Genomic DNA, 14233 nt, shown 5'->3' with positions numbered 1-14233 from the left:
GGAGTTATTCTAATGCATGCCATATGCAAAAGGCAATGCTGACCTTGTGCACCAAAAAAAAGAGGCTCCTTTGAGCCTTGCATTATGATGCTGTGCTTACAGGCAAATAAGATAATTCCTCTAGATTGTTACTATTTGCTTTACCAGCTGTCCCTCAAAGCGGTGGAGCAGGTAATCTGAGTGGTTTGCAATGATAAATTATTGCTACCCTGTTGGCTTTAACAGCAAGCAAAGATCAGCCTTGCAGGATGAAGGTGGGCTGACCCATCATCTCAAATGCTCCTCTGGGTGGTTGGCCATGGCAGTGCAAGGGAGAAGGCCTTTGCCGATGGGAGTGGGGAGTGGTGTAAGGAACACGTGTCCCTGCAGGGAAGGGGTTGGCAGCACCTAGCCTGTTCCCAGTGGTCTCACCAGTGCCAAGTGGTGGGCAAATACAGGCAGGCACAGGGAGAGTGGGATGTTCTGTGGTGAATTCCTGATTTCGGTAATTTAAGCAGCACTACCCTAAGCGGTGCTGCAGAAGGACACTGTCTAGGATGGCAGCCAATGCTGACGGGCTGCTTAGGGCAAAAATGCCCCGGAGAATTGCTTCAGCCCAAGTGGTAAATCAGAAGCTGATGCTGCCTCAGTTTTCACTACGAGGCTGCACGAGTCCTTCAGTGCGTTTTGCTGGCAGAGGTGGTGAAGGGTGGCACCCTGTCCCGATTGCAACACCTCGCCCAAATAACCCACAAATTTACTGTCTCTGAGCTGCGCTTCCCCTTGCAGCACACAGTAGCATTTACCAAGAGGCAAGGAGATGGCTGGCGCTACCCAGCACCCTATGGCCTCGTATGAGCCAAAATTAAGAGGCGGTGTGGTGGTGCTGTCATGAAGCAGCAGCTTTGCTGATTGCATTTTTTAACTCGAGTTCCCACCAGGTTCCACTCAGTGCTGGATGAGATGATATATTAAATATAGCACCGTACACACAAACAGGAAAAGCAGCAGGGTTAGCCACACACGTTGCTTTTGGTCCTGTGAGGATGGGATTGTCACATTCAATGTACTGGTAGGAAAGCCGGGTTTAGCGCAAACACCCTGACCTCCTCCCTTTAGACCCATTCTGTCTCCTTCTATTCCCAGCTTCAAAATACTTTAAAAAGATGCTTAAGAAGTCATTTTTCAAGAAAAGGAAATTAATTCTGAATGGAAAAAGCACACCGTCGCTTCTGCTATTCAAACACAACAGAGTGACTTAACTACTGTTCCAGCGACTTGTAGAGTTAAAGCAAAACCTAATTATTTCCTTCTACCTCTGACTCCAACTTCATGTCTTAGAGTCAAAATAGACAAAATGAGCTGCTTTTCAGGAGAGAACTTTGTACCGCTGGAAAAATATGCCTGGCAGTCTCCCCAAAATCTTCATCATTTTTATTACAACGTTCATGTTTGTTTTCACGTTCCTCTTTGTTAAACGTTTTAGGCAACGCAAATGAAGCTCTCACCATCAAACCAGCCTTTGAGCAGTAATGACATAAATTACATTGTTCTCCTGGGCTTGCAGCACCCAGCTATTAAATCTAACCATGGGAGCTTGGCAAATCCCTTCATACGTGAGGCAGCTATTTCTTTTCTCCCCTGCCTCTGCTCTCCACCCTCTCTTTTGCCTTGCATGGGCATGATGGGACGTATGGCACCCAAACCCCTTTGCCTAAGGTGCTCTGTGCAGAGCCACGGGTCTTTCTGAAATACTTGGTGCCCATATGGGGCATGGACCGGCTCTTGGTCCCTGGAGTGGTTTCATGACACAGAGCTGGCTAAATCACCATGACTTATGCAGCCACCTCCTCCATCAGGGGACAAATCCTGGCTCCTGCTGTCAGGGCACTTCATCTCAGTGCAGCTCTGGTGCTGGCCAAGCTGGTGCTTGGACCATGTTGCCAAGTGTCTGTGCTCGGTTAAACAATCCTAAGCATTGCTTTGTTTGCCTCAGCACCTGCTGAAAGCATTTTGACTTGCATTTGCTCAGTGTGGTTATTTGCCTGGGTCAAGCTACCCTGGGAAAGCCATCAGCTTGGAGAAGACGTAGCTGTGCACATCCTGCTTCAAAGGGCACTTCTTCTTGTCCTTAAGTTGCCCTGCCATCAATGGCAATTTTCACACCATGCACAGTTATTCAATGACAATAAACTCATGCAGGCTAAAAGACTCTTAATTTGCAATCAGTGCTGTTTAACGTACACATGAGAATGATAAGGTGCCAATCATGTACTTCCCCTTGGGATGGATGTCTCCTACGGGGACGCATGACACATGGCCGCTGTCGGCTCCCAGTGTTTGTCCCTTTGTCTCCTCAGGACAACCTGCTGGATCGATGCCTGGGGATACCGACGTGCTCCCCACTGCCATCCTTGCCTGGTGTTGCTGCTGCATCGCTGCCAGGTCATTGGGAAATGGATGGTTTGCACCCATCATGGGAAACCCCATGCTCCCAGGCAGCATCACCTGGAGGGCATCATCTGCAGTCTCAGCAACAGAAATGAGGAGCTGTGTGACTGGTTTGGGCCTCTTGGCAATTAATTAAAAAATGAAAACCAAACCCCAAGCATATATTTCTTTGGTAAGCTCTGGCACAAGAAGTGAATCTTCTGTCTTGATGAACTTTTTTCTGTGCAACAGCAACCAAAATAAAAAGAACAGCACTTAAATTGGATTTGTTTGTAGACAAGCAAGGTTAAACAGGTTAAGTTGTGGAAAAAAAAGTCTCTGTGTTTATATCTCCAAACAGATAGATGCCTGAATGTCCATTTCAGAGACAAATGTTCCTGTGAGATGTATTTTCTGGCACTGCAGTGCAGAGAGACAGACATTGCAACCCTTCGCCTCAACAAGCAGAACCTACCTGTCTTCAGAAGGAGGTTTTTCCTCCCAAGTTGCAGAAAGCCAATTTTTGGAAGGGGAATTGGAGGAGGCAGTAATGGTAAGGAAAATGCACCTCCTTTGTGGCTTAGCTGGATGCAAGGAGAAGCACCACTAAGCCATTCTACCCTGCAAACAGAGGGAGGGACAGGACCCCACGTATGCACAGATGTCATCCGCACCCTGACTCTCTCCCCAGATACTGAACAGCACGAGTAATAGAAAGGAAAAGGTGAATATTTCCTAGCCACTGTGTCTGCACTTCCTCAGGGCTTCAGGACAAAGAAAACTCATGTGCCATCCCTCATGGCAGCAGGGCACAAACTGAACACCACCACATTCTTGCTCCAATAATAGGCATTTCCAGGAACAGGACTCCCCTTGACAAAGGGGCTCCACCTAAGCTACCAGTCCGGTGGGATAAATGCTGTAAGCCTAGAAACAGAAGATGTTTTTTTTAAAAAATAATAATAAAAAATTATGTGAGACTTAGGGAAGCCCTGTGGTTGGTTTTACTATAGAGACAAAGTACTTTTAAAAACAGAGCTACGAATGGGCAAAGGAATGAGAAAATGAAGGGCAGAGGGAAAATCCTGATGTTAAAAACTTTCACACAGCCAGAAGTGCAGAGGGTGAAGGACTGGACCTGCTACACGTAGGAATGTGGACAGGATCAGGAACCACGACCATAGTGTTTGCACACTCATTAGGGAGGTGGCCAGTGAGTGAACAGAGGGAAGGAAGCACATATGGATGTTGTAGAGACAGCAGCAGAGAAACAGCAACAACCACAACAGGTAGACAGAAGATAATAGATGGATAAATAGACAGAGACACAGATAGACAGACAGATAAACAGAAAGAACAAGTGACTAATCTGTGAGCTGTTAAGGAAGCAGAGAAACCAAAGTAAAAAGAGGAGTGTCATGTTATGTGCTAATTTTGCAAGAGATGATTAAGGAACTGGGGATTGTGAAAGGGGCTCGGTGAATTAGTACTAGGGCTCTCCTGCACACTCCTAGTACTGGATGAACAAGTAGGAGAAAGCTTTATAGTCCTACTAAGAGTGAGCAGCCCTGGGTATTCTTGATAGTAGCAACTCCCTTGTCACTGAGTCAGTCAGGAGTGACATTACCTTAACCTATTTTGTTAGCCAGTATGGCTGGTTATAGAGAAAACCATTGTAGATTATGACCTTGGACCAAGCAGACCTGAGCAGATTTGGCTTAAGTTAATTGAAAGCTAACAAAAGTGAACTATAACAGGGTGACTTATTTTAAAATAGAATACTTTCAGGTATTTAGGAAGCAAGTCAATGAAGTGAACTGGAGTGGGAGCTTGACTACTCAGATTTTGAAAAGGGGGCTTTGACTTTGTACTGTCTAGGTTGCTGTATCCTGCGACGTCTCTTGCTCCTGCCACGAGCCATGTCTCCCATCATATTGAGGCAGGGGTTTGTATAGTTGCATCCCTGGATCAGGGAGAGAGTAGAGTGAAGAGCAGTGCTCAGCAGACAGGGAAAGGCTGGTGAGGTTTGGTTAGCTGTGGCAGGCAGGAGAGATTGAGGGATGGCAGGTGGTGGCTGGGGAAGGCATCACTGTCACCACTGCCACCCTTCTGTGCTCCATCCTGACCAACCCGCCAAAGGCCACCATTATATGGCACCCCAGACAGGGAGGGAAAGGGGCAAGAGAAGCCTCCAGGCTTAATAAGACATGTAACTGTCTCAAAGGGTCATGTGAGTGGAGAGCAAGAAAGAAAGAAGGAAAGGGAAAGGAAAGAAACCACGCATTTGAGATCAGGCTATCTATGGCTAGTGTGAGAAATTACCTTCATCAGGTCTGGTTAGACCTTGTGAAGAAACTGAAAGAAATACCAGAGCCCTTTGTAGCTGTTGCATCCTCCTAGAAGTGTTTAATAATGTGAAAATGCTGCATACAAGCAGGTCAAGAAGTGGTCCACTCTTGCAGCAAGGGAGAGATCAGATGAAAACTGACATTACTGAATTTCTTAACCCATGTTGAAACCAGCAGGTTAACCTTTCAATTAGGGGGCTTGAAAGAAGATGATGATAAGCACATTTTCTCAGAGATGAACAAAATGTTGTATGAGAGCTTGAATGCTTGGGACTAGAGGCATTGCAGTGGGCTGCTGCTGGGACGGGGTGTCCACAGTGACAGCAGCCCCCAGCTCTGTGGGAAGCCCTACTTGGGCTTGGCATCTGCAGTGCCAACCATCTGGGCCTGGGCCAGGAAACTGAGAACCCATTAGAACCTTTCATTTGAGGCTTCACACATCCCTGCCAGCGAGCAAACAAAACTACATCAGGGCCACTCGATTCTTCCTGCTGATTTACCCTCCTAAATGAAATTATCTGTGAGATCCTGACATTCAGCTTCCTGCTCAGGTTAAAAGGAGTAACAATTTATTTAGGTCTCAAAAAATAAGAGACTAGCTTGCCTCTGCAATTCAATAAGAATAATTATCTAGGCTGCAGGGTCAGAGCCAGGATGACTAATGGAAATGTTCAGAGAAATGGAAATTACCCCTCTACAGATTGAAGCTAAACTCAGAGTTTAATATATTCCAGCTAGAAAGACCAGATAATCTCCATCCTCAGTGCTGAGGGAACTGGCCCATGAAATTGCCAGTCTGATAGTGAGGGTTTCGATATATCAAATCAGAGATCAGTACCAAAACATGGGAATTCAGCTACTGTGAGTAATGGGAGGGAGTGACCCAAGCTGTTTACACACTCATTAAGACAACCTCATAGGTTTACAGCCCTTTACGACGAATTTTGAGTAAACAAATTATTGAAGACATGGCAGAAGGTGAGGCTAAAATGCAGCATAGGCCAACCAAAGGTGGGCCAGATAGCAGTCTTATGGACTCAGTGTCCATAGACCTGCAGGATAACTACATGTTACTTGTCATAAACATGGGAGCAAACTTGTTGCTAGTCCCTTAACTCCTAAGCCTTGGTGGCAAGGCAGGAGTGTGGTGGTGGCACACACCTTGCTCCAGGGAGGCAGCCCTGGGAGCTGAGGGGCACAGGAGAGGCCGCTTTGACCACCTTTATTATGACCTAAGTATGTCACTTTGTGCAAATGAGCAGTGCCTTTACTCCCGTAAATCCGGGCTTGGAGAAAACAGCATCCAAAAATGAAGCAATTTGGTCAGAAAGTCCATGGGTATTTTGAGCTAGTGAGTGAACACAAAGGCGCTACTTCAGATTTTGTGAAAACACCCATCTCAAAGGGAATTTCTTCTTTTGAAGAGCGAAGATACTTGAAACCCGGACCTGCATTTGTAGTAAACAGGCAACTGTGCGTTCTCAAGCTCACAACTGAGCCCTGCTCTACGGTCATGGACTTTTCTTTATTTTTGGTGCTCAGTAACTCAACTTTGAAAAGCTTTGTTGATACATCCTGTCTTGGTGTTTGTCAGCATGGAAAAATCTATAGATTTTTTTATGCAAGCCTAGCATAAATTTTAGCAACTCTTTCCTTCTTTCCTCTGTAAAGAGTGATTTTTCTTTTTTCTTTTTTAGAGACCACTGGCAGACAACATTTAAGAAGACTTATTGTTTTAACATGGTAATTTTGCTTAACTCGACTTTTCTAAGTTTATAAATCCTTCTCTTGTTTGGTCTTCTCTGAGACCGATGGCACTGCAAGGCCTCACAGACATTGGGAGCAGGCAGGAGTGCCAAGAGGGGAGGGAAGGTGAAATACCGTCAACCTGCACTGTTCCTGAGAGGTGCCCACTGCGCGGACACCCCAGATCCCACATCCCACCAGTGCTATGCAGAGTGCCAGGAGGCATTTTCGGGGTTATTTTGTCAATGCCCAAGACAGTCTCAGTCTGAACAGAAGGTTTTCCAAGTCTTTTAACTCTTCATAAGAAAGCCATGCCTGAAAATGTTATTTACAGCTGGTGTAGAAGTACAGACTACTGGTACATCCCAGCGCTTCTGTGGAGCTTATCCTCCTTATTGTCCCACATTTCATTTCACATTACTGATTAAATAATTTGGCTCTTGTTCAACAAAGTGCAGCCCAGAATGAACTCTGCAATGTGCTGCTGCTACGTTAATCTGTAATTTCTGAGCATTGTGGCTCCATCCTAGCCCTGTCATAATTCCCCCATGGACAGCAGTCCTGTAGCCAATAGGTATGTGGAGAGTTCAGGGTTTAGTCCTGCATTAATTCTACTAATAAAGACAAGTTAGAGTAAGATCAAGGAAAAAGAAGTAGAAAAAAGCCTAGAAAGTATTGCTGTGGCTGTTTCCAAAACCCCCTTTTTCTGGACTGACCCATGACCTCAAAACAACAAATAACACCCAACTCTATGCAGACATAGAATCATGGAATCACAGAATGGTTTGAGTTGGAAGGGACCTTAAAGCTCATTCAGTCCAACCCCCTGCCATGGGCAGGGACACCTCCCACCAGACCAGGTTGCCCAAAGCCCCATCCAACCTGGCCTTGAACACTTCCATGGAGGGGGCATCCACAGCTTCCCTGAGCAACCTGTGCCAGTGTCTCACCACCCCCACAGTAAAGAATTTCTTCCTAATATCTAGTCTAAATCTACACTCCCTTCCAGTTTAAAACTATTCCCCCTTGTTCTATCACTACCTGCCCTTGTAAACAGTCCTTCCCCAGTTTTCCTGTAGGACCCCTTCAGGAACTGGAAGGTCACTATAAGGTCTCCCTGGAGCCTTCTCTTCTCCAGGCTGAACAACCCTAATTCTCCCAGTCTGCCCCCATAGGAGAGGTGCTCCAGCCCTCTGATCATCTTTGTGGCCCTCCTCTGGACCCACTCCAACAACTCAATGTCCTTTCCATCTCTGTCTCCATAAACACACACAACAGTTTCTTGTGTAGATCTGGACAGCTGGCAGGAGGCTTTCAGAGGGACTGCTTTCCTGTATCTCCTCAATTCCTTTCCTTGCTCCAGATGCAGTGTTTCCCAGCTTCATGACTTGGCTGAGAGGTTGCAGTCACTTCTTCCTTGCTGCCTTCTCTGCCCAGAGGAGGGAGGAGGAAGGCAGGAAGGCAACAGAGGAGGCAATGCTGGCTGCCATTGGGCTGGCCAGGAGGTCCCATGGGAGAAAGCCTCTAGGGAGGCCTCTAGAAACCAAAACCAAGTGAGTGTCATTCTGGTTGGGTATTTTCTGCCTGAAAGCATTTTGTTAAATCCAGAATATCCAGTTAGAACATACTAATTGTTATTTTAACCTTTTTAAAGACAGAAGGAGGAAAAAAAAAACCCTAAGCATTTTGAGCAGCTTGAGATGTTACCTCCTAACATATTTTCCTTTAATATCAGAATGTGTAGAGAAACAGACATTTTCTGATATGTATTTTTCTAAATAAATGTTCTGAAATTTTTTTTTCAACGGAAAAGATCCCAGGTCTATGTTAAAATCAATTTTTTCCGACCCTGAAGAGATTCTTTTCCCACTAGGAATGTGGTCTCTCGGGAAACTTCAAACTCGCTTCAATGTGGACCGAAAAAGATGTCAAAAATCTTGGAATCTGTCACAAGCTGGAAATTTGGACTGCCCCCAAAGGAGTCTGAAGACTTCTATCCCCTGTGAGTAGGCTGGGTAAAGGAGGGCTGCCCTGCAGCACAGCAGATTCCTGCAACATATGAGGTGGGAAAAGCTGAAAAACAGCCCCCAGCACTGATTCTGGAGCAACTATGCCCACCACCACCTCCTGGTAATAGGACCTGGGGGCAGATGAACCCTAGCAAGCCATAGCCAAGAGCCCTCCCTAACCTGCTCGATGCTCTTGCTGAGATTTCCAAATTGGTTGAGGTTTCCTGTATTGCCTTCCCACCACACCAATGACAACCACAACCCTGGGCTTTGCTGGAGGTGGCTGTTTCCTTCCCTTCTGTCACCTCTATGGCACCAAGGGAGACAAACAGGCATATCTGAGGTCTCCCAGGAGCTCCTCGGCCCTTCAGAAATAACATCTTCTGCAGCAGAAGACTAAGTGTGGCCGAGGCAAGTGCCCTGAGTACCAGGTCTCCTGTGCAAGGTCATTAGAACAGCCTCAATTATGTATTTTTTACTGACAATTTTATCCAGGGAAGACATCAATTTTCTTAATTTGGCAGCTATGTGCATGCACAAAAATGTCTATCTGAGAGCCAAACTACTCACAATACCAGCAGACAGCAACAATTACTTTTGCAGCTGAGTTATAATCCATTTGACTGTGGTGCTCTCAGACTCCAACTTCATATACATTTGTTTTCGTTTCATATGGATTTGTTTTATGTAAATACAGATTTACACACTTCTTATGTGTATGCATATTTATACACATACATACACATACATATGAATATGCTTACTTATATTTACCTATAGACAGATACAATGCGTGGTACCTGTGGTTTTAAGCACAGTCACACCCTTAGCAAGGGCTGTATCACGACTGGTCAGGGTGAGTCATAGGCTTTGAAGCACATGAATACACTTGTATTTTGCCTGACCTCATTAGATACCTATTCTGGATATGATTTTACAAAGGACGGTGCCAAGCTAAAGAAAGCATCTCCCTTACGGCATTGAACAGAAATACAGACCTTTGAATGAAACAAGAGGAAGAAGAATGGCATGAGCAACTGGATAAAACTCACTGAGTATTTCAGGCCACTGGAAAATAGCCCAAAATCGGGTATTTCACACAAGTATGGTGTCTGCCCGGCAGCATCTGACTGCCCAGGGGTGATGTCTGGCACCTCCAAGCACATCTTTGGCACTCAACCAGCCCTGTGCTGACCAAGGGGGCAAAGTCATCCTGTGAACACACAGTTCATATGGAAAACCCCTATGGAAAACCTTAGGGTTTTTCCTTCACCTTTCCCTCCCCAGCAGCCGCACATCCCTTGGGCTCAGATTTGGCACCGGTGCCACGTGATGAGCCAACTCACAGGCGTAGTTGGGTGATTCCCACAGGCAGGTGTGAAAGGCACAGCTGTCCAGATGTTTAATGTGCCCAGGAGTGAGCTGGGCTCTTGACGGTGAGGTCAAAACACTGGCCTGAAATCTGAAAATTATTCTTCCCCTGCAAAGGAGGCAGTGCCACATGGTGCCCATTCAAATGGGGACTGCCACACAGTCTTTGGGCATTTCTCTTCCACTCCTGAATGATGCCTGAGGAGCAGAAAAACAATTTTGTTACTAAATGAGTGGCTCACAGGAGGAGGAGGTAATTAACATCCTGTGATTTTTAAGTCCTGGTGAGGCTGATGTGAGACTCTCGCACACATTTACTATCTCTTTGACCTTAAAGTTTTATGTTTGTAATGTTATCCCTGGGAGGACTGAATGTGCATTATGCACTGCCATGTTTCCTGAAGAAACAACCAGGATGAGCTTTTTAGATAAACTCAAATGAAAATATTTCTTGGGGTTTAACCCCTTATCTTCTTTGTATTTGCTGAACAGCTCAGAGGGTGCTTTTGTCCATTAAAGTGCTGTGTTTTGAGAGACCCTTGTTGTTTTAGGTCTGCTGGTCAGATGACAGCAAAAAATGCCAAGCAGTTTGGAGTGAGGCAGCACGGGGCTATTTTAGCTTACATGATCCCATTTCAGACCAGTGGCAATTTGTTTCACCCTCTGCAGGGATTATATTAGTGGAGTGTCAGTCTATACCCATAAATTATCAGAAGTCTTTGGATATTGTCATTTTTCTTCTGTTCTCAAGCCTGCAGACGTACACAGTCACATTTAACTGAACGCGGAGAAATCCCTCTGGCTTCAGTGAAATTAATGACGGAGCCAGATAGTTGATGGTAGCGACAGGCAGTGCGTCAGAGCAGGTTTTGCCTCTCTTTGTAGGGTGTAGAAAGAAGTTATATAAATAAAGCCCAAAGAATGACAACATGTAATCAACTGAAGGATTTTTGTTCTCAGAAACTCAGGTTTGGGGAGCTGCGAAGAGACATGATCTCACCTATTAAAAGCAGATCTGGAAAACAGTTGGTTTCCAAGATGATGAACTGGGGAGAAATAATTTCAGGGGGAAGGGGTTTCTGTAATGAATGGGAGATAGATACTCCAGAAAAAAAAAAAAGGATATGATGAGTAAAGGGAGAAGCAGAATAAAAGAGAGGGAAGTTGCTCTGGGAAAATCATTAAATAGGGATTTCAAAGCTCTTATTAAACTGCAGGCTGGCCTTGTGAAGCAAAAGGGAAAAAATGTGAGCTCTAAAGGAAAGCAGAAACTCCAGTGGAGCAGCAGAGGAGCATTTCCATAAGCCCAGCACGGACACCTTTGTTGAGTATGGGCAGAAGATGGATCCGCATTTTTTTTGTTGTCTTTCCCAAAAGCAATTTCAAGATTAACCAGCCCTGCCAGAAATGTCTCTGCAGTTGGGCTGGTGCCCACCCTCCACAGGAGCCAGGCCCTTCAGGAGGAGGCAGCTGCAGACTCACAGACCCTTTCCACCTCCTGGGACCTGCAGACAGACTCACTGTCTTCTCACCCTTCCTGCACCCTACAGGAGGAAGAGGCTGTGTGGAAAGGCCCGTTCCTCCAAGGAGTGGTGGCATTGGCATGGGTCTGGCACCAGAAATGCAGTAAAGCTCCTCAGGCACCTGCGCTTGCTCCATCTCCTCCGTCATCCTCACTCAGCTTATGGGTCCCTCCACCACAGGCCCAGCAGCACAACAGATGTGGAAAGCATCTGCTGTGTTGTTCCATTCCATTGGATGGTGGATGACATCCAAGGATTACCTTGGATGGTAAGACACAATGGAGTACATTAAGAAGAGTGTGGCCAGTAGGTTGAGGGAGGTTCTCCTCCCACTCTATTCTGCCCTGATGAGGCCACATCTGGAATACTGTGTCCAATTCTGGGCTCCCCATTTCAAGAAGGACAAGGAACTACCGGAGAGGGTGCAGCATAGAGCCACTAAGATGATGAGGGAACTAGAGCATCTCCCATATGAGGAAAGGCTGAGAGAGCTGGGTCTGTTTAGCCTGGAGAAGAGGAGAATGAGGGGGGATCTCATTAATGTTTATAAATATCTAAAGGGTGAATGTCAGGAAGGTGAGAACAGACTCTTCTTCATTGTGCCCAGTGACAGGACAAAGAGCAGTGGTCACAAACTAAAACACAGGAGGTTCAACCTAAACATAAGGGCGAACTTGTTAACTGTGAGAGTGAGGTGACAGAGCACTGGAACAGGCTGCCCAAAGAGGTTGTGGAGTCTCCTTCTCTGGAGACATTCAAAACCTGCCTGGACATGTTCCTGTGTGACCTAGTCTAGGTGATCCTGCTCTGGCAGGGGAGTTGGACTGGATGATCTTCAGAGGTCCCTTCCAACCCCTACCATTCTGTGATTCTGTGACATGAGAAGGAGTCTGGATAACTACAGAAAGCAACGTTCAGAAAGCCCATCAGGAGCAGTAACAAGGTTGGTTTCTTTGTGGTGGTTGCTGTCAGTAGTGAGGACAGGAAATGGTATGGACATTGCCTGTTCATCAAAGCCTGTGGGCCAGGGGAGGAAGGAACAGCGCCTGTGTCTCTGGAAGGCCTTTCCAGACCTGCAGATTACCAGGTCACAACTGGTGTTGCTGCCCCAGCTGTGGTGCGACGTTGATCCATCTACAAATCACAGCCTTGTTCTCTCAAATGAGAGCTGGGTGGGAGTGGCAACAGCAGATACCCAAAGGCTGCAGAAATGCGATGATAGACTAAATGCTTTAGTTCTTGAATACAAGCTCCAAGCCTGAGGGTCATGTTTTGGGAAGAACAGTAGGAGACTGAGGGCCTGGCTTGTGTGGACACAAGGTACAAATTTGGCATGGGATCTCAGGCCAGCTCTATTGTGGCAATGCTTCACTCTTCTCACAGGCAGAAGTGGGTTTTTTTTAATTAAAATGCTGGCATTAGCAACAGGTAAAACAAGGAGTTCAGCTGGTGAGCCCGCCAGGTCGGCTAGCCACTATGCTAGCATCTCACACCAGTGGTGAGCCCCAGGGCACTTCTGGGATTAAAAGAGCTGTCCATTACAGAAAACTCCCATGCTCCATCTGTTTTGGTCAGAGGGGGACTGGACACCCACCACAAGCATGTTGTGAGCATATGCCTCCGCTGCGGGCTGGGAAGCAGTGTTTCCCAACCTCAGCACACATGTCTCAGAGGACAGAGCTCTCCTTGCCCCAGAAATCTGTCAGGCTTTAATCATGGGACCATCAGCATGAACCTGCTGGCTGTCACCATGGGAGCTGGGGAAGGAGGTTCACAAGCAAGCATTCACAAAGCCACTCTCCTTTCTGCTATTAAAGCAGCTACAAAAGAGGACAGCAACACAGTAGGTATATTTTATATATATATATGGGGGGAGGGGGGGATAGTTATCAGCAGGGTGCTGACGAGAGCAGTCTAGCGGAGACACAAGGCCAGGGAGCTTTGCTGCATGGACAGGAGCCAGGCAGTCTCTGGGGAGAGGAGCACCTCCTCTCCCTCCTATATTTAAGGCCTGTGTTTACAAAACCAGGCAAGGATCCCTGCAAGGATCAGCCTGACCGGCTGTTGAAAATAGGGGCATGAGAACCAGCAAATGCAGAGGCTCAGCAAACAAGGACATTTTGGGCAAGAGCCAGGTCACCTTCCCCAAACACATGGAGGGAAGTTGTTTCTTTGCTCCTGTCTTGTTTCTGTGATTGAACTTCAGAAATGCTGGCGTTATGGCTTTGCACTGTGTTCACTGGAGCTGACTGACAGCTGTTTTGGTAGCTATCGGCCTGCTCTCCTCCACACCCTCACGCAGGCGTGCTAGGGTTTTGTGTGGCTGGAGCAACTTCTTCCCGGGGCTCTGTGGGGAGGTTTCCAGCTCATTCGGGTTGAGAGGCACCAGGGCAGGGCACGACAAACCTGGCCAGACTTGTCCTCTTCCTGTTGCAGAGTGCCCACAGTAAGGCTGTAAGGAAAGGGAAGGGTTTTTTTGTAATCAAAAGTGAAAGAAAACACCTCCCTGAACCTACTGATATTCTTTTTCACAAGCTGAGCACTGCTGTAGCTTGCCACACCTCTAAATTAACACTTACTTACAAATCGTATGGAGATGCTTATAAGTGACTCTGTTCCTCTTTCAGTTTCCAGTAATTCCATTTTATTGTTAAATATGTGACATAACACTTTATTTTTGAGCAAAACATATAGCTGCAAAGGAGGGAATTTTTCCCCAGGAGGGAAGAAGTGCCTTGTACCCTGCAAGCGCCTTGTACTTCCCCATCTCCTGCCATTGCTGGGCTCACCTGGGACTGTGGCTGGCCTCCACCTTGGGGAAAAAGTG

This window comes from Mesitornis unicolor, unplaced genomic scaffold, assembly GCF_000695765.1.
Source record: "Mesitornis unicolor isolate BGI_N332 unplaced genomic scaffold, ASM69576v1 scaffold3991, whole genome shotgun sequence".
In the NCBI taxonomy this organism is placed as follows: Eukaryota; Metazoa; Chordata; class Aves; order Mesitornithiformes; family Mesitornithidae; genus Mesitornis; species Mesitornis unicolor.
The sequence above is the reverse complement of the archived record's forward strand: the minus strand, read 5'-3'. Positions refer to the sequence as shown.